This window comes from Notamacropus eugenii, chromosome 2, assembly GCF_028372415.1.
Source record: "Notamacropus eugenii isolate mMacEug1 chromosome 2, mMacEug1.pri_v2, whole genome shotgun sequence".
NCBI classification, from domain to species: Eukaryota; Metazoa; Chordata; class Mammalia; order Diprotodontia; family Macropodidae; genus Notamacropus; species Notamacropus eugenii.
In genome coordinates, this window is record NC_092873.1 from 501,222,659 (window position 1) to 501,239,232 (window position 16,574).

At 41.6% G+C, this 16,574-nt stretch overlaps 1 protein-coding gene across 5 annotated transcripts in view; it reads left to right on the top strand.

Annotated features, from left to right (window-relative positions):
- Window positions 1–16,574, top strand: part of LRRC8D (leucine rich repeat containing 8 VRAC subunit D) — a 146,963-nt gene that overhangs the window by 82,724 nt on the left and 47,665 nt on the right. The window contains exon 3 of one of the 5 annotated variants that reach the window (XM_072649040.1): window positions 13,100–13,253. The exons of the other annotated variants lie outside the window; for them this stretch is intronic. The gene's annotated coding sequence lies outside the window, so the exon portion shown is untranslated. The remainder of the gene's footprint in view (window positions 1–13,099; window positions 13,254–16,574) is intronic. 5 annotated transcript variants of the gene reach the window in all.

A 16,574-nucleotide genomic window follows, 5' to 3' on the forward strand; every position in this document is an offset into this window, starting at 1 on the left:
GTATAGAATTCCTGGTCAGCTAAATGGCTTCCCCCAAAGCCCTTATCATGTTTTGGTTTTGCTAATAAACCACAAGTAGCAAATTGAATGTATGTGTGTGTGTTGCATCTCTGTGAATCTTAACTTTTTGCAGAAAAATGAAGTTGCTTTGGGCAACCCCAAGTCCCCATCAGAGAAAAGAAGCCTGGTGGTGGCGATTTGAAGAATTTATTAGAAAGGTGGTGGTCATTCGGAACAGGACATGTACATTTCAGCCACAGCACTCTGTTGTCCCTAAAATAACATGTCACAACAAAGAGCCTTTTGAATTGTGAGACTTTGACATATTAGGATTTAGCCTTTGGTTTTTGAACTTAAAGATCTCACACCAGGACTGGCGGAGGTGACAATGGAAGGAAAAATAGGTGGAAGTGACAATTTTGCTTTGATGCAGGGGAAATTTATTATTTTTTATAAAAATGATCCCTTGTGGGAGAGTTGGAACACTAATTTATTGTTGGTGGAGCTGTGAGCTCATCCAACCATTCTGGAGAGCGGTTTGGAACTATGCCCAAAGGGCTACAAAATTGTGCATACATTTTGACCCAGCAATATCACTTCTAGGACTGTATCCCCAAGAGATCATAAAAATGGGAAAGGGTTCCACATGTACAAAAATATTTATAGCAGCACTCTTTGTAGTTGCCAAAAACTGGAAAGTCATGGGGATGCCCATCAACTGGGGAATGGCTGAATAAATTATGGTATATGAATGTAATGGAGTGCTATTGTGCCATAAGAAATGATGAACAAAAAAACTTCAGAGAGGCCTGGAAGGACTTATATGATCTGATGCTGAGTGAAAGGAGCAGAACCAGGAGAACTTTGTGCATAGCAACGACCACAGTGTGCGAGAGTTTTTTTTTTCTGGCGGACTTGGAACTTTGTAAAAATGCAAGAACTTAAAAAAAAAAAATTCCCAATGGTCTTCTAAGGCAAAATGCCTTCCACACTCAGAGAAAAAAATATGGAATTCATTCACAGAATTCAGCAGATCGTGTGTGTGTATTATGTTTTGATTTGTTATATGATTTCTTCCATTTATTTTAGTTTGTCTACACAGCATGACTATAATGAAAACGTATTCAATAGGAAAGTGTGTGTAGATCCTATATAGAATTGTATGCCGTCTTGGGAAGGGAGGAGGGTAGTGGGGAGGTAGGGAGGGGGGAAAAATCTACGTTTTATGGTAGTGATTGTAGAACATTAAAAATAAATAAATTAATGAAATTGAAATGCATCCTTATTTATTTATTATATCAATTAAAGGTATCATGTTTAAACAATATATTAGGGGGGCTTCTCAGTTAGTTATTGGTGGGACCAGATAGCTTCCTCCCAGTGCTGTTGTTCTTGGGAAAGATTGGTAGCAATACACAGTCAGGTTTAAGTTCCATAACGACTGTGTGGCTCTGGGGCTGAACGATGGAAAAGGAAACAGTTAGAACTTCGGTGAAGGCTTGTTTAAAATCAACAACGTAAGCATCCCAGCGATGATAGGCATTGTGGACAAATATTTTGCTTGAAAATGAGCCCACCCCCAGCAGAAACTCATGTCCTATCATTGGTTAGGTGGCAGTTGTGTGTGCAATGTATTACATCAGAGCATCGGCGGGGCCCAGCACCGGTTACAGCTCTTTCTGTTGTAAACATGATGCAACAGCAGTGCCTCCAGTGGTCTCCTGATGCTGGTTTTGGGTTTCATCTCTGTTCATCTCTACAAGAGCATATAAATGTGACTTTGTAAAGGAAAGGAGAATAGTAGGGAATAGGATGGATGTGGTCTGGGTTATCATCTGTCACACGAAAGGAACCAGAGTGTATTTCATGGCTTCAAAAGGACCATGGCCTGTAGAAAAGCTCCTTATGGACCCCTTGTTTTTCTGGTGAAGCCCATGGATCTTTTCAGAGTAATGTTTTTAAATGCATAGTATTACAAAGGAAACCAATTATAATGAAATACATCTCTTCTCTCTCTCTCTCTCTCTCTCTCTCTCTCTCTCTCTCTCTCTCTCTCTCTCTCTCTATATATATATATATATATGTATGTATGTATTATACACATGCACTTATTTTTTTATTGTTCCTGGACCCAGGTTAGGTATCTGTGCTGTACATACACAGAGCTGTATTATTTTTTAAAATACATTTTGTCCTTCTGGGCTTACATCACAGTTACTTGTGTGTATGTGTGAGAAGGAAAAGGATGGGAGTCCCTCCTACAAATTGGACACTCCCTGGTGACTAAGAAAAATAAGCAAAAACATCTGATACAGTGACCATAGTGGACCATATATACAATATTCTGTCCTAGCAACTTCCTTCCATCCTCATAGTAATTTAATTCAGAAGGTAGGATATACCTTCAATAATGTGGTTATGGAATTGGGAATTGGTAATGCAAGGTACTTACCCCCAGAGTCCCTAACTGGACCAGAATTCTGGGTAAGGTTCTACTGAAAGTGTGACTCCAGCTTTAACCTCAGTTTCAAGTAGAGGAACCCTCTTCTGGGATGAGGACTTTTCATGTGTATATGAGAATTGATTGGAGTAGAAAGATTGGAGTCAAGGAGAGATTGTCACCATTGTCTAGGTAAGAAATCATATGATCACCTCTACTAGGGCAGCAGGAATGGAAACAAGCAACCTAATTGCTGAAATTTGAGTAGTGCTTTTAATTTCACAAAGTGCTTTACATGCATTTTGTAATCTGCTCCTCACGACAATCCCTTAAGGCTGATGCTATGCTATATTTTCCATTTGAAGAATGGGGAGTTTCAAAAAAATGGATTGACTTGCTATAGTGTCAGATGGGATTGAAACCTACATATTCTTGGCTCCAGATCTTATGTTCTGCCCACTCTGCCATAGTGGGAATGGACCTAAAGGAATGATACTTTGAAGAAAGAATTATTAGGTGCAGGGTGTGGAGGGAAAGGGGGAACCTTCCACCTAAGAGTGGAAGGAGAAGGAAGAATGAAAGATGACATAGAAGCTGTGTAACTTGCAGTTCCTTCCCTGGAGGAAATTATAATCTTGTTAGAGTGTCCTATGCCCATGAAACAGTTTTGGAGAGGACGTAACCAAGGGTAACGTGTATTGAAGACCCTGTGCTGTAGAAGTTCAAAGAGGAGACCCTTGAGCAATGGTTGCATGCTGTCCAGTGTTTATCTCCTGGTACACAGGCTTCTGTTGTTAGAACAGTTTTGTTTGTAGTTTCTGCTTCATGTTGAAGGCCTTAACCCTGGACAGTTTGGTCTTATTTTATTTTTAGACTTTGCTTTTTCATTTCCTGATTGAGGGCTGGGGTGAAGGTGGTCACTGGTCTGATGACACTTGACCTGGAGTTGTAAGACCATGTTGTTGGAATGAACATTTTGTCCATGGATGAAGTAAAGGGTGGTTGGGGTGGGAAGGGCTTAGAGAGATTAAAAATATGCATGCTTTTCTTTGAAAGTCTCAGTTGAAAGTGCCTTATAAGCAACCCTCTCTCACTACAAATTCTGATCCTTCCTTATTTTCCCTTTCTCTTATTCCTTTCATGTGTCATTCATCCTCCTCTGAACCTTAAGTCTCAGATTATTCCCTCCGTAGTCTCTCGGTGTATTGACACTGTTCTGGCTTCTTGCCTCTGTGGCCAACCACTATAACTTCACTAATGCACTTTCCTACTCCCTTGGATCTCAACTTCTTTGCTTTATTTTAAAAAAATTACTATTTCCCAAAATCCTACTCTATACATTCCCACCAAAGAAGTCCAATTAAACAAGCCAGCTTATTGACCATGTATAACCATGCCAAAACAAAGCACATGATTCATTTCACCCCCAAATCCCACGGATTCTGTATCACAAGAAAAGACATATTTTCATTGGTCATCAGGAATCAAAATGGGCCTTTGCATTAATCTGAGTTCTGATGATTTTTAATACTGTTTTTCTCTGGGAAACCTGTGAAATTATTTCTTTTAATATCTTGGTAACTATTTCAGCATAACTGGCTCCTTTGTAATTCTATGTAGTTTACTATATGCAATTAAAAACATTATTCTAAGAAAGGGTGCCAAGGTTTCACCAGGATCTCCCCCATATTTATCATTTCTTATATTGCCACGATATGCTCTTGTGTTCACATTTTGCAGTTGGTTTAGCCATTCTCCAGTCAGTGGAGATCCACTTTTAGGGGGTTTTAGTGGACTACAGGCTCTGAGAGAGTCAGCAAAGTGATGTGGTAGCCAGAAAAGCTAATCAAACCTAGAACTACATTAAGAGTGATGCACTAACTTTTTAAAAAAAGAATACGTGAGATGACTGCACAGTTTCACATGCAATCCTCTTCTTCTGCTTTTTACATGGAAAGGTGCCAGTTTGTGGATGGCTATCAATTTCATCATCATTTTTTAAAGAAAAGCATAGCTTCTAGGAATGGGGGAAGAGAGGTGAGGTGGCATTTGTCCCACTGTGTACTCTCTCCTGGTCAGACTTCATCTGAATTATTGTGGTCAGTTCTGGACACCACCATTCAGGAAAGACATTGATAATTTGCAAGGTTTACATCAAATTCCTCATTAGAGGACAAATAGTTATGAAGACTAGTTGAAGGAAGTGGACAAGTTTAATCTAGAAAAGATTCGGGGGGACATGAAAGCTGTCTTCAAGTATTGGAAGGAACCATCATGTAGAAGAGGGATTCAGTTATGTGGGCCCAGAGGGCAGAATGAGGATGAGAAGGAGTAGAGGAAGATTTAGGCTTGATGTCAGGAAAACCTTCCTACCTATTAGAGGTGGTTCAAAGTAGAATAGGGTGGCCCAGGATAAGGGGGGCTCCTTGGAGGTCTTCAGGCAGAGGCTGGATGACCACTTATCAGTACGTTACAGTGAGAATTCCTTTGAAATAATGGATTGGACTAAGATGAGTACTGAGGTTGATTCTGAGATTTATTACTGTTATTATTTTGCCAAACCTCTCCTCCATCCATACCACAAATCTCTTCCTCTCTAATCTCAATCATTTTCTCTCTCTCTTTTAAAAAAAACAAAACAAAACTTGTTCTTTCTCTTCAGTCTACAGATATGCTCCCCCTTTCCCAGATAAAATCTTTCCCTTCACCTTGGTAAACTCTCTAGCTGTTGTCCCATTTCTTTGTTCCCTTTCACTGCCCAACTTGTAGAAAGCATGAATGGGTGTGCTATTTGACATTTTTATCAGTGATTTAGATGAAGGCATAGATAGCAATGATGAACAAATATGCACACATTCTAAAAATGGAAGAGACAGCTAGATGTCCAGGTTCGGAATCAGAAACATGTTGACGAGGGCGATGAATTGAATGGGGATGCTGGACAGACAGAATTGATCTGAAAAGATCAAGGGGGTTTAGAGGACAGCAAGAGAAATATCAGTCCATGGTCCAGGGTGGTCTAATAGTCTCCTTATCAGAAAGAGCCCAAAGACCTTTTTCTATCATTGTCCTCCTTGACTGCTCTGCAGCTGTTGGAGTTGTGGACCGTTCCCTCCCTGATGCCTTCTCTTCTCCCTAGGTTCCCTTGGTGTCCTGTGTATTCATGGTTCTCTGCCTGCTTCTCATGGTTCTCCAGTGGATCTGGCCATTGCCATGGTTCCTTGCTTGACGCCTTTTTATTTTTCTATACAGTCACAGGTGGCTTTCTAAGAACAATGTTTTTCAGTACATATAATAAGATGTGTAGGATTACAGAGGAAATAAATCCTATTGAAAGGCAGTTATCACACTCTTTTTTTATAAACCAAGTGCCTGGCCTCCAACTTGGGTACTCCCCCATCAGAGTCATCTTTGATTCTTCCTCCTTCCTCACCCTGCCATGTTTAATTATCTGCCAAGTTGTGTTCATTTCACTTTTACAGTCTCTCTACCATTTCCCCTTTCCTGTTAACATGAACAGCAAACACCCTTGTTCAGGTGCTTTAGCTTACCCAGATTACTGTAAGTGGCTCCTAACTGGTTCTTCTGCCTCCACTATTCTCTTTCCAATATTTCCTTCATGTTGGGACTGGAAGCTCAAATCCGTGTGGACAGTCTCGGGCGGGTAAAAGTGGGACTTCTAAATCTTAGAGTCTTACGAGGCCCTCCATGAACAGCGGGGGTTCGAGAAGGTCAGACTGAGCTAGCTCGGCTAGCTTGGGTATTTCCGCCTCTCCCTGGGAGATACCTGATGGGTGGAGTCTCCCTGCCCTCGAGGTCGTCCCGGATTGGAGCACACCTAGTTACCTAACAGCATGGTATTGAGATGCAAACTGTGTGGCTGAAGATTGAGTAGGATTGAGGAAGCCTAAAAGCTCTCTTAGCACGTGTGGAGCCAAAGAGAAAAGTAGGGCTCCGCTTCTTTTCTTTCCTCTCTCCCCTCCCCCTCTCTCCCCGCTTGTACTTCTACTTCCAATCCCTTAAGCTTAGCCTCCTTAGGAAATCTCCCCCTCTTCGTCCTAAGAAAGAAGACCCCCTGCACTTGTAACCGAAACCCTGTAATAAAGCTCAACCCCTGTTTGACTCTGGAACGTCCTTTCTCTCATACGTGCATCCGGCGTGGCCAGCCGAAGACCTGGACAGGTAAGAAAGACTCGGGTAGCCCAATACAGGCCTCTAGGCTTGGCACCTTCACATCCCTGCTTGAATAGTTTTCCCAGTGCCCTGCAGCTGATCATGTCATTCCTATGCTCACACTAGGACTGGAGTCAGAAAGACCTGAGTTCAAATGTGACTACAGACACTTACTAGCTGATGGATCCTAGGGAAATCATTTAAACTCTACTTGTCTCAGTTTCTTCAGCTGTAAAATGAGAATCATAATAGCACCGTATATCCTCGTGTTGTGAGGATCAAATGAGATATTTGTAAAGTGCTTGGCATAGTGTTTGGCACATCGTAAGTATTTAATAAATGATGATTCCTTTCCCCCTCCTTACTTCAGTAACTTCCTGTTTGTCAACTCTTGATCCTCTCTCTCATGAGTCACATTGATCAATCCTAGGGGTGGGGAACCTGCAGCTTCAAGGCCACATGTGGCCCTCTTGGTCCTCAAGTACAGCCCTTTGACTGAATATGGTCATACATACGAGAGGACATGGCCCTCAAGGCCACAGGTTCCCCATCCCGATCTAGCCTATATTCTAGTGAAAATGAACTGTCTTCAGATTCCTATTCTTGTTTCCCTTTTATCCCTGTGCCCCTGCACATACATACCTGAAATAAGCTTTCCCCCAACTACCTTCATCTGGGCCCATCTTTGGTTGTCTTTTTTTTTAATTTTAATTTCAGTTTTTTGGGGGGGCAAACTATTTTATTTTTTCCAATTACATATAAATATTCATTTTTTATAAGATTTTGAATTTCAAGTATTTTCTCCCTCCCGTCCTCTCATCCCCCCCTTCCCAAGGCAGCAAGCAATCTAATATAGGTTATACATATACAATCATGTAAACATATTTCTGTGTTAATTATGTTGTGAAAGAAGAAATGGAATAAAAGGGAAAATGAGCCCATCTTTATATCCCCGGTGCTTAGTCCGGTGCCTTGCTCACAGTGGCTGAGGAAGGTTTTAGGGGTTATAGTTATTTAGCTGTTGCCTCCTGTGTGGTAAATCCCCTGATGAAATACCTTCTAGTTCGCAGGAATATGACCTCAGAGGACTGTGGGTGTTGGTTATTGCTTAGGTTGCTAGTCACAGTCACTGTGTGGGATTTGTTTTGTTTGTTTTCTGTTTTGTTTTTGTTTAACTCCTTTTCGTTGTTATGAAAAAAGCTTGTATAGGGAGTAGGGCTGGGGAGTTATTAGGAAGTGACGGTGGTACCCTCCTCCACCACCCTCAAAAAGAAAACCAACCTGAAGCATCAATAGCACATTGATAAGGGCTGCTAGGTGATGCAGTAGATAAGTTTGAACCTGATTTCTTCCTGAATCATGAGGACCTGAGTTCAAATGCAGCCTCAGATACTTCCTAGCCGTGTGACCAGGTTCAAGTCTGTCTGCCTCAGTTTCCTCAACTGTAAAATGGAGATTATAATAGCACCTACTTCCCAGGGTTGTTGTGAGGATAAGATGAAATGTTCATAAAGCATCTAGCACAATGTCAGGAACATAATAGGTGCTTATTTCCTTCCTTTCTTCCTACTGAGGTTCTGAGCTATAGTAATGGCAGAAGAGATGGAAAGAGGAATAGACCTTTTGAAGGAAATAGACATACATGTGTGTATATAGATATGTACGTATATTATACAACATGGTCAGTCGTTTTCAGTTGTGTTTGACTTTTCCTGACTTCATTTGGGGTTTTCTTGGCAAAGACACTAGAGTGGTTTGCCGCTTTCTTCTCCACCTCATTTGACAAAGGAGGAAGTAAGGCAAACAAGGTTAAGTGACTTGCCTAGGGTCATACAGCTAGTAAGTGTCTGAGGCCAGATTCGAACTCAGAAAGATGAGTCTTCCTGTTGCTGTATCTACTGTGCCACCTAGATGCCCCATTATTTGTGTGCTCTCTCTCTTTCTCTTGCTCTTTTTGTGTGTGTATAGGGTGTGTGTGTGTGTGTGTGTGTGTGTGTACTCAGTGTGTGTGTGTATTTATATAGTGTATATATACAGCTCTTTAGGTGGAGAATAAAGGAATAGAACGAATTGCAGACATTTTCAAGGTTTCCTGAAAGATGAGATGACAAATATTGCAATAAACTGAAGTAGCAGAGGCTAGTTCAGAGGCATGGCTAGTTTCTGTGGGCAGAAAATAGCCATTTTGAACAAGTTGAGACTGATGAGCCTGCTGTGGAACTTCTGAAAGGAGAATTTGGCTTGAAATAAAGATTTTTGCATTGAAGGGGGATGCTTCAAGCAACAGAATCAGATCTGAACTCCAGGGCAGAGTCTAAAGAAAGAAAAGAAAGGGCAGTGAAGGACAGAATTTGGGGGAAATGCCTAAACTTGCCTAGAGAAAGGACAATCATTAAAGGGGACAGAAGGATGAACCGTGATGTGGAAACAACGGGAAAGGAAAGTTGAGGACTTTTAATAGTTCCTGATGGTGCAAAGAGAGGTCAGAGAGATAAGGACCAGGAGGGACAAAGGCCATTGGATTTGTCGTGTGTTCTCTGTTCATTGACCTTTGAGGGCATAGTTTCATTGCAGCGGTTGGGGCAGGAGCCTCATTGCAAAGAAGTGAAGCTTCCTTTCTTTTGATAAGTGGTAATGAAGTGATGAACTGAGAAGGACTGGGAATTGAGGAGGAATGGGAATTTTCTTTTTAGGATGGGAGGACTTGAACATCTCTGTGGTTAGCATGGTGGAAAGGAGGTAGTGGAGAGGATTTGACTGAGGATGATAAAGCAAACAGGTGATGGATGAAACAAGGCAAAAATATTTGGAGAAGAGAAGGGATAGACCTTCCTTCAATACAGAAAGGAAAGAGAAGTGGAGCCAGGAAAGCAGAAATGTTGAGGTGGAGAAGAGGAAAATTGAGGCACCTTTTACTGGATAGCCCTAACCTTCATAAGATAGAAGACATCCTCACTTGCAGAGAGTGGGGTTAGGGAGAATTTTTTTAAGATTTAGAGCAGGAGCTATAAAGATCTGATAGGAAGGCTTGAATTCAAGAGATTAACAAAAAATGATTACCCAAAGCAGTGAGACCTTAACCCAATTTAAATAGCATGAATGAATTAATGAACACAATCAGCAGTTCCATGCCTTTCTCTAAAAATAATGAGCAGCCTAGAAGCAGATAGGGCATAGTGGGATTGGTCAGGGGTTAAGGATTGGCCAGGAAGACTTTATAGGAAGGTTTATGGGACTGCAGGTTGTAGGGAACGAAGGGGCAGGGCTGTTAAGCATTATTGGAACAACCATGCATGGGATCTTGACTGTGGAAGGAGACTGGTAGGCAAGCCAGAAGATGCTGTTTTGACTTTGATGCCATATAAACCAGTGTGGCATAATGGATAGTGGGCTGAGCTCAAAGTCAGGAAGGCTTGGGTTCAGATCGTGCCTGAGACCTCTTTGATATTCAAACAACTCTTTCAGACTGTAAATTATAGACAGGTTGTTGCCAAGGCCATGAGTTTCCACAGGAATGAAATCTCAGGTCCTTGAAGAATTGACATAATTCATACAGTGTAATCAACACCCATAAATGTTGGTTGGTTGATTTTCTCAGACAAACAAAAGGATAGCAGCATGGTAGCACTAAGGGAGGAGAAGAGGAGGAGGAGGAGGAGGAGGAGGAGGAAGAGGAAAGCGTATCTCACTATAAATGGCTCAAGCTTTGGATAATTGGCAGTTTCTCTCAGTGGTCCCATTCCAGAGATCGCAGATCAAAGTGACCCCGGGTGGAGAGGGGGTACTACCCCTTCTTATCCCTTTCTTATTCATCAATACCAGCACTTTGTTTGCAGAATTTGGGGAAAAACACCCACCAGCTGTTTTAAGGGTGACTTTCGTAGGAATGCTTCTTTTCTCATCAACCCACGAAGTGTACAGCTTGCTGTTTGAATGCTTTCTGGCCGTGTGAGGGCATGTTCACAATGGTACCAGGCTTTCTATAAAAACTGCAAACGAGTGAATGGAGATTTATCATCTGGTCTGGAGCCTTTACTACAAAGGAGAATGAGCTCAGTGTGAACTGGTAAAAATGGATGTCCAGTGGGAACAGAGAAGCTGGACAATACTTGGAACAAACACAGCTGGTTTTATTTGACTTGATTTATGATAAGAAAATCTGTTAGCTGGCATTTATTAAGCACCTTTTGTTTGTCAGGTACTATGCTAAGCACTGGGGCTATAATGAAAAGTAAAACAAAAAACCCTAAACAAACCAATCCAAAAAGCAGTCTTTCTTCTTAAGGAGGAGCTCGCTGTCCAATGGAGCAAACAGCATGCAGACAACTTAGACATACAAGATATGAGTGGGAGAAATTGGGGGTAGTCTCAAGAAGAAGGCACTGAGATTAAGGAGGAGAGGGAAGGGCTTCTTGGAAGAGGCAGGGCTTCAGCTGAGACTGGAAGGGAGCCAGGGAAGTCAGGAGGTGGAGATGAGGAGGGAGAGGCATGGGGGACAGGCCGGGAAACTGCTCACTCGGGAAATGGGGTGTCATGTGGTAGGAACAGCCAGGAGGCAGCGGCACTCAAATGCTAACTCTTTGGAGTAGTCCTGTGAGTAGGCTCAGAGAAAATTAGCCAAATAGATATTCTTTTTCTGAAGTAGGGTTATCTTAACCTGGAGGCCATGAATATGAGTTTGTTTGGGTTTTTTGCTGACTCTAGTTCAGTAGAATTTATTTCCTTGGTGAACCTAGGTATTTCATTTTGTGCATTTAAGATTATTCTTCTGGAAAGGGGTCCAGATGTTAAAGGAGAGGTCTTTGACACACACAAAAGGCCCAGGGCACAGAGAATCACAGAATCTCTGAGTTGGATGAGACCCCACTCATCTCTACCCAGATACCCAACAAAACTTTCCTGGAAAATCTCCAGTAAGGTTGAACCTCATTGCTTCCTGAGGCAGCCCAGTGCACTTGTGGGTAATTCTCTTAGGAAACTTTCCTGTGTTATCTAGCCTAAATTTGTCTTTGTATTCCCCACCCTTTGCTCCTGATTCTGCCATCTGAGGTCAGACATGGCACATTTAATCCTTCTTTTCATGGCAGCCCATAAATACTTGAATATGGCCATCATGCCCCTCTCCCCAAGGGTGTCTTCCCTCACTTTCCACACTTTGTCTCTTTCTTCTCCAGACTCAATATCCCCAATTTTTCAGTCAATTCTCATATGGAATGAACTCCATTCTAATTTTACCATCTTAAAATGGCACCCAGAACTGCCAGGCTTCCAGATGTGAGCTGACTATGGCAAAATGCAGTGAACCCAGCCTCTCTGCTTTCCTCAGGCATCCTAAGATCATAGTAGCTTTTCGGGCGATCACACCTCACTGTTGATGAGTTACTGCTACTAGATTTAAAGGTCTTTCGTAAGAGCTGCTTGTCTGATCATACCTCCCCTATCTTATACTTGTGAAATTGGTTTTTTGAACCCCAGTTGAAGACTTTATATTTTCCTAATGAATTTCATCTTTATTATTATTAATAGCTAACAGTTATATTTAGCGTCATTCAGTCCTGTCCAATTCTTCGTGACCCCATGGACCATAACATGCCAGGTTTTTCTGTCCTTCCCTATCTCTCCAAGTCTATCCAAGCTCATGTTCATTGCTTCCATGACACTCTCTATGCATCTCATACTCTGTCATCCCCTTCCCCTTTTTCCTTTAATCTTTTCCCAACATCAGTATATTTTCTGATTCCTGTCTTCTCATTATGTAACCCAAGTATTTAAGCTTCAGTTTCAGTTTTTGACCTTTCGGTGAACAGCCCGAATTAATTCTTTAAGTATGAACCAATTTGATCTCCTGCTGTGCAAGGGACTCTCAAAAATCTTCTCTAGTACATAATTCAAAGGTGGCCCTCCGCTTTCCTTGTAGCCCAACTCTCATAGCCATACATTGCTACTAGAAACAATTATGTAGCATTTTAAATTTCACAAGGCACTCTGCATATATTATATTGGTTGATCCTCACAGCAGCCCTGTTAGTTACTGTATTTCACTGCATACTCATCACAGATTTTATGCCTTTTTTTTTTTTTTGCAAAAAAGTTGGGGTGGGGGGAGTGACCATTATGTGAAGGGTTTTTTTTTTTAATTTGTTCTGGTCTTGCTTAAAAATCAATTATTACTAAACTCTTCTTGGTGCAAGATTAGGTTGCATGGAATACTCTTGAATATACGTTAAAATTGAATACTGACAATGTGTGTGCACTGGCACTGAGAATTCAAGGCTTGCAGCTTGCACGCAGAGATAAATGCATATCCAGATGCCACCAGTGAATACATGGCTGCTCTGTTTACCTTTTAAGTGTGACGAACAGAATTATACCATGCCACAATGATGAGATGAAAAGGTTATAAAACAAGTTTTTGGACTGAATAAACAGGGTGCAGTGATTTTGCATTGAAATACGGTAGGTGTTTTTATTATCCCCATTTTATAGATGAGGGAACTGAGATGAAGAGAGTTTTAAATGACTTGCCGGGGCCATGGAGACAGGAAGTTGAACTCAGGCCTATGTGACTTCAACTCTAGCATTTCTGACCATCATACCCCTGAGCTGCCTAAAAGCTGAGCTCGAAGACGGGACATACCAGGTAAGGATCTGGAGCAAGAGAAACATAACTTTCTGTCTTTCTTCTTTCCTTACAAATATTTCTGGGATTTTCTCCTTCCTCTCCCCTCCCATTGCTGCCATACTTGTACCAACTGTTGCCACATCACTCATGGGGGGATGCAGTGGATAAGAAGCCCTGGATCTGGAGGCAGGAAGATCCAAGTTCAAATCCCACCTCATAATATTTCCTAAGTGAGTGACCTTGGGCGAGTGATTTAACCTCTGTTTGCCTCATTTTCCTCATCTGTAAAATTAGGATAATAATAGCACCTATTTCACTGGATTGTAGTGAGGAACAAAGGAGATCATTGTAAAGCCTTTATCATAGCCCCTGGCACATAGTAATCACTACAGAGATGTTAGCTATTAGTTGTTACTGTTGTTATTTTTACCACCACCACTACTATCACCACCACCACCACCACTACTACTACTACTACTACTACCACCACTACTACTACCGTTGCTACTGCTACTGCTACTACTACTGCTGCTGCTGCTGCTGCTACTACTACTACTGCTGCTGCTACTAGTACTACTACTACTACTGCTGCTACTACTACTACTACCACCACTACTACTGCTACTACTGCTACTATTACTACTATTACTGTCTCAATTCAGGTTCATAGAATCAGGCAGTACAATGAAGAAAGCACGAGGCTTGCGATCTGAGTAACTTAGAGCCCAAGATAGGCAGCACTGTTAACCTGTATAACTCATACAGATTCTTTGACCTCTCTGGGCTTCAGTTTCCTCATCTAGAAAATGAGGGAGATGGACCAGATGACCTTTGGGTCCCTTCCTGATCTCAATCTATGATCCTGTAGTCCTTTTGGTCTAATCCCCTCCCCCATAAAGCTTTGGGATAGACTCCCAATATACTTTCATATCTTCTCTGGAACACCTTAAACTTTTGGTCTCAGGCCACAGTTTAGCACTTCCTTGTTCTTTAATTGTTTCCTTTATTGTAGCTCCTTCTCCCCCAATTAAATTCTAAGTTCCTTAAGTGCTTAGATCCCCATCCCACTTTAGACTGCTTTTGTTTCATTTAGAGTTTCTAACTCTGCTTTCCCCTCATTGAATATGGATTGGTCCACTGCTTTTATCTTAAAGTCTGTCTTTCTCACTTAGAGAAATCACTTAACTCCTCTGCCTAGATCTAGGTCTATAATAATATCCTTCCCATTGAACATACAAAGTGTGGTCCCTCCCTCCCGTAATGCCCATCTGTAACTCCATTCTAATTTACAGTATTAGAGAATTGTAAACACTGAGAGATTAGGCGAAATCGCTGGATCGACAGATCATATCAAAAAGGTCCTAAGAAGAGTCTCTTACAAACATATTGACATATTTAGAATGTTCCCAAAGTTTTAGTGTGGTTTTAAGTTATTAAGCATTCTTGTGCAAAGATGTGTACGCACGCACACACAAACATATATGTGTATGACTATATGCCACAGAAGCTTGGAGTTGGAAGGAACTTTGCATTGTCTCCAACCAGTACCTGAACTGTCACATTCTCATTCCAGAGAGGCCATCCATCCTCTGACTGAAGCCCTCAGGTTGATCCACTTACCCCACCCTTTCCTCCCCCACACAAAGCACCCCATTCCCATTTTTGGATAATGGCCATTCTAGAAAAGCTCTTTACACTAAGTGGAAATCTCTCTCATTTTAGTTGGAAGGACTTTCGCCTTGATTACACTAGGAAACATCTACTCTCTTTCAACAACAGTAACAAATAATTTCCCATGGTTTCCAAGGATGAAATCTACCTAAGAGAGATGGGGTGGGATGGGCTGCAGAATTCTGGGGAGAGGTCTAAGATACCTCTTTGTGAGAATGTCACAGCAAAAAAAAAGGAGGCAGAAAAATGTTGGCTTTTTCAGAGTTGCCAAGAGACCGGTTGTCCCAAGTGAACAACTATTCCCTTGATTAGATACAAAGATACTTCAGCAGGGAAAACACAGTTGCGTTGTCATGGGACATTTCTTATTGTTTTGGATGGGTTAATACCTAGTGTAAAACCCTGCCTTGAAACCTAACTTGGTATGCAAGTTCTCAGACTGAGGCTCTTTTGATGATTTCAGGCTTGGAGTAAATCAGATGATCTGGCTTGGTTTTTGTTAGTCTTTTCAATACAGCATGACAATAAACAAGAGTTTTAATAGATGTATGCCAAGAGGAATTCAGTTCTTACTTTGGAGATGCCAAAGTCAAAAAATCCCAGTACGGGTGTTGCATAGCCACATCCTTGATCATCTATTTGGATCCTGGATTTTCCTTTAAAAAAAAAAAAACAAAACAGATTAGCTTTGTGTGAGTCTGGTCCTCTATGACAATAGAAAAGCTTGTGAAGGGAGACTTTCCACATGTCCTTGCCATGTCAGAATTCCAGGCTGCAGCTCCCAGCATGGGTCAAGTGCACAGCATTCTTGGACTCTGCTGCAAACAGGGTATGAATAAAAGAGGAAATGTTTGGGAGCCAAGTAGAATATACGGTGGAGGAAGAATTTGGCTCATTTTTCTTTGTGTATTAACTTCAGAACACAGGAAATTCAGAACTTGAACATCCTTGTGGGTCGCAGTTGGTGCTGAGGGACAATCAGACTCAAGGCAGAGGACTCCGCCCCCTAATTATGCTGTATAGCTTGTGTGTAGGTGACAGTGAATTAATCCGGGCTGGTGAGGTGAGGTGAGGACAAAGCAGCCATCTCGAGCATTGACACCAACATATATTATCAGGGCACACTGTCATGTTTCCGAGTGAACTCGGTGACTTTCCATTTTTATTCACTTTCGATGATGGCCCAAAAGGCTCTAATAATGATTCCTATTAGATGAGATGCTGCTCAGGGATGTAGGTAAGAGGAGGTGACCATTTTTACTTAGGCTCTGGAGAAATGTCACATAAACTTTTTTTTTCAGGGTGGGAGAGAGTAATCAACGTTAAGTGACTTGCCCATAGTCACGCATATAGTAAGTGGCTGAGACCAGATTTGAACTCATGTCCTGATTCCAGGGCCATTGCTCTATCTACTGTGCCACCTAGTTGCCCCCCTCCCTTTTTTTTTGCAAGATGGGGGAGGACTTTTCTAATTCTTTTCATAGATGGCCATATTAATAATCCTTCAAAACTAACTGGCCCTGTTCTTTCACCAGATGCTAGATGGGTTCACGTATCCATAGATTCAAGAATATACTGGCTTAAATACTATATGAAGGCAAATTCAGGAAGAATCATATAATTGTAGGACCTTAACATTATTTTCCTAGGAACCTGGCAGCTTCCTTT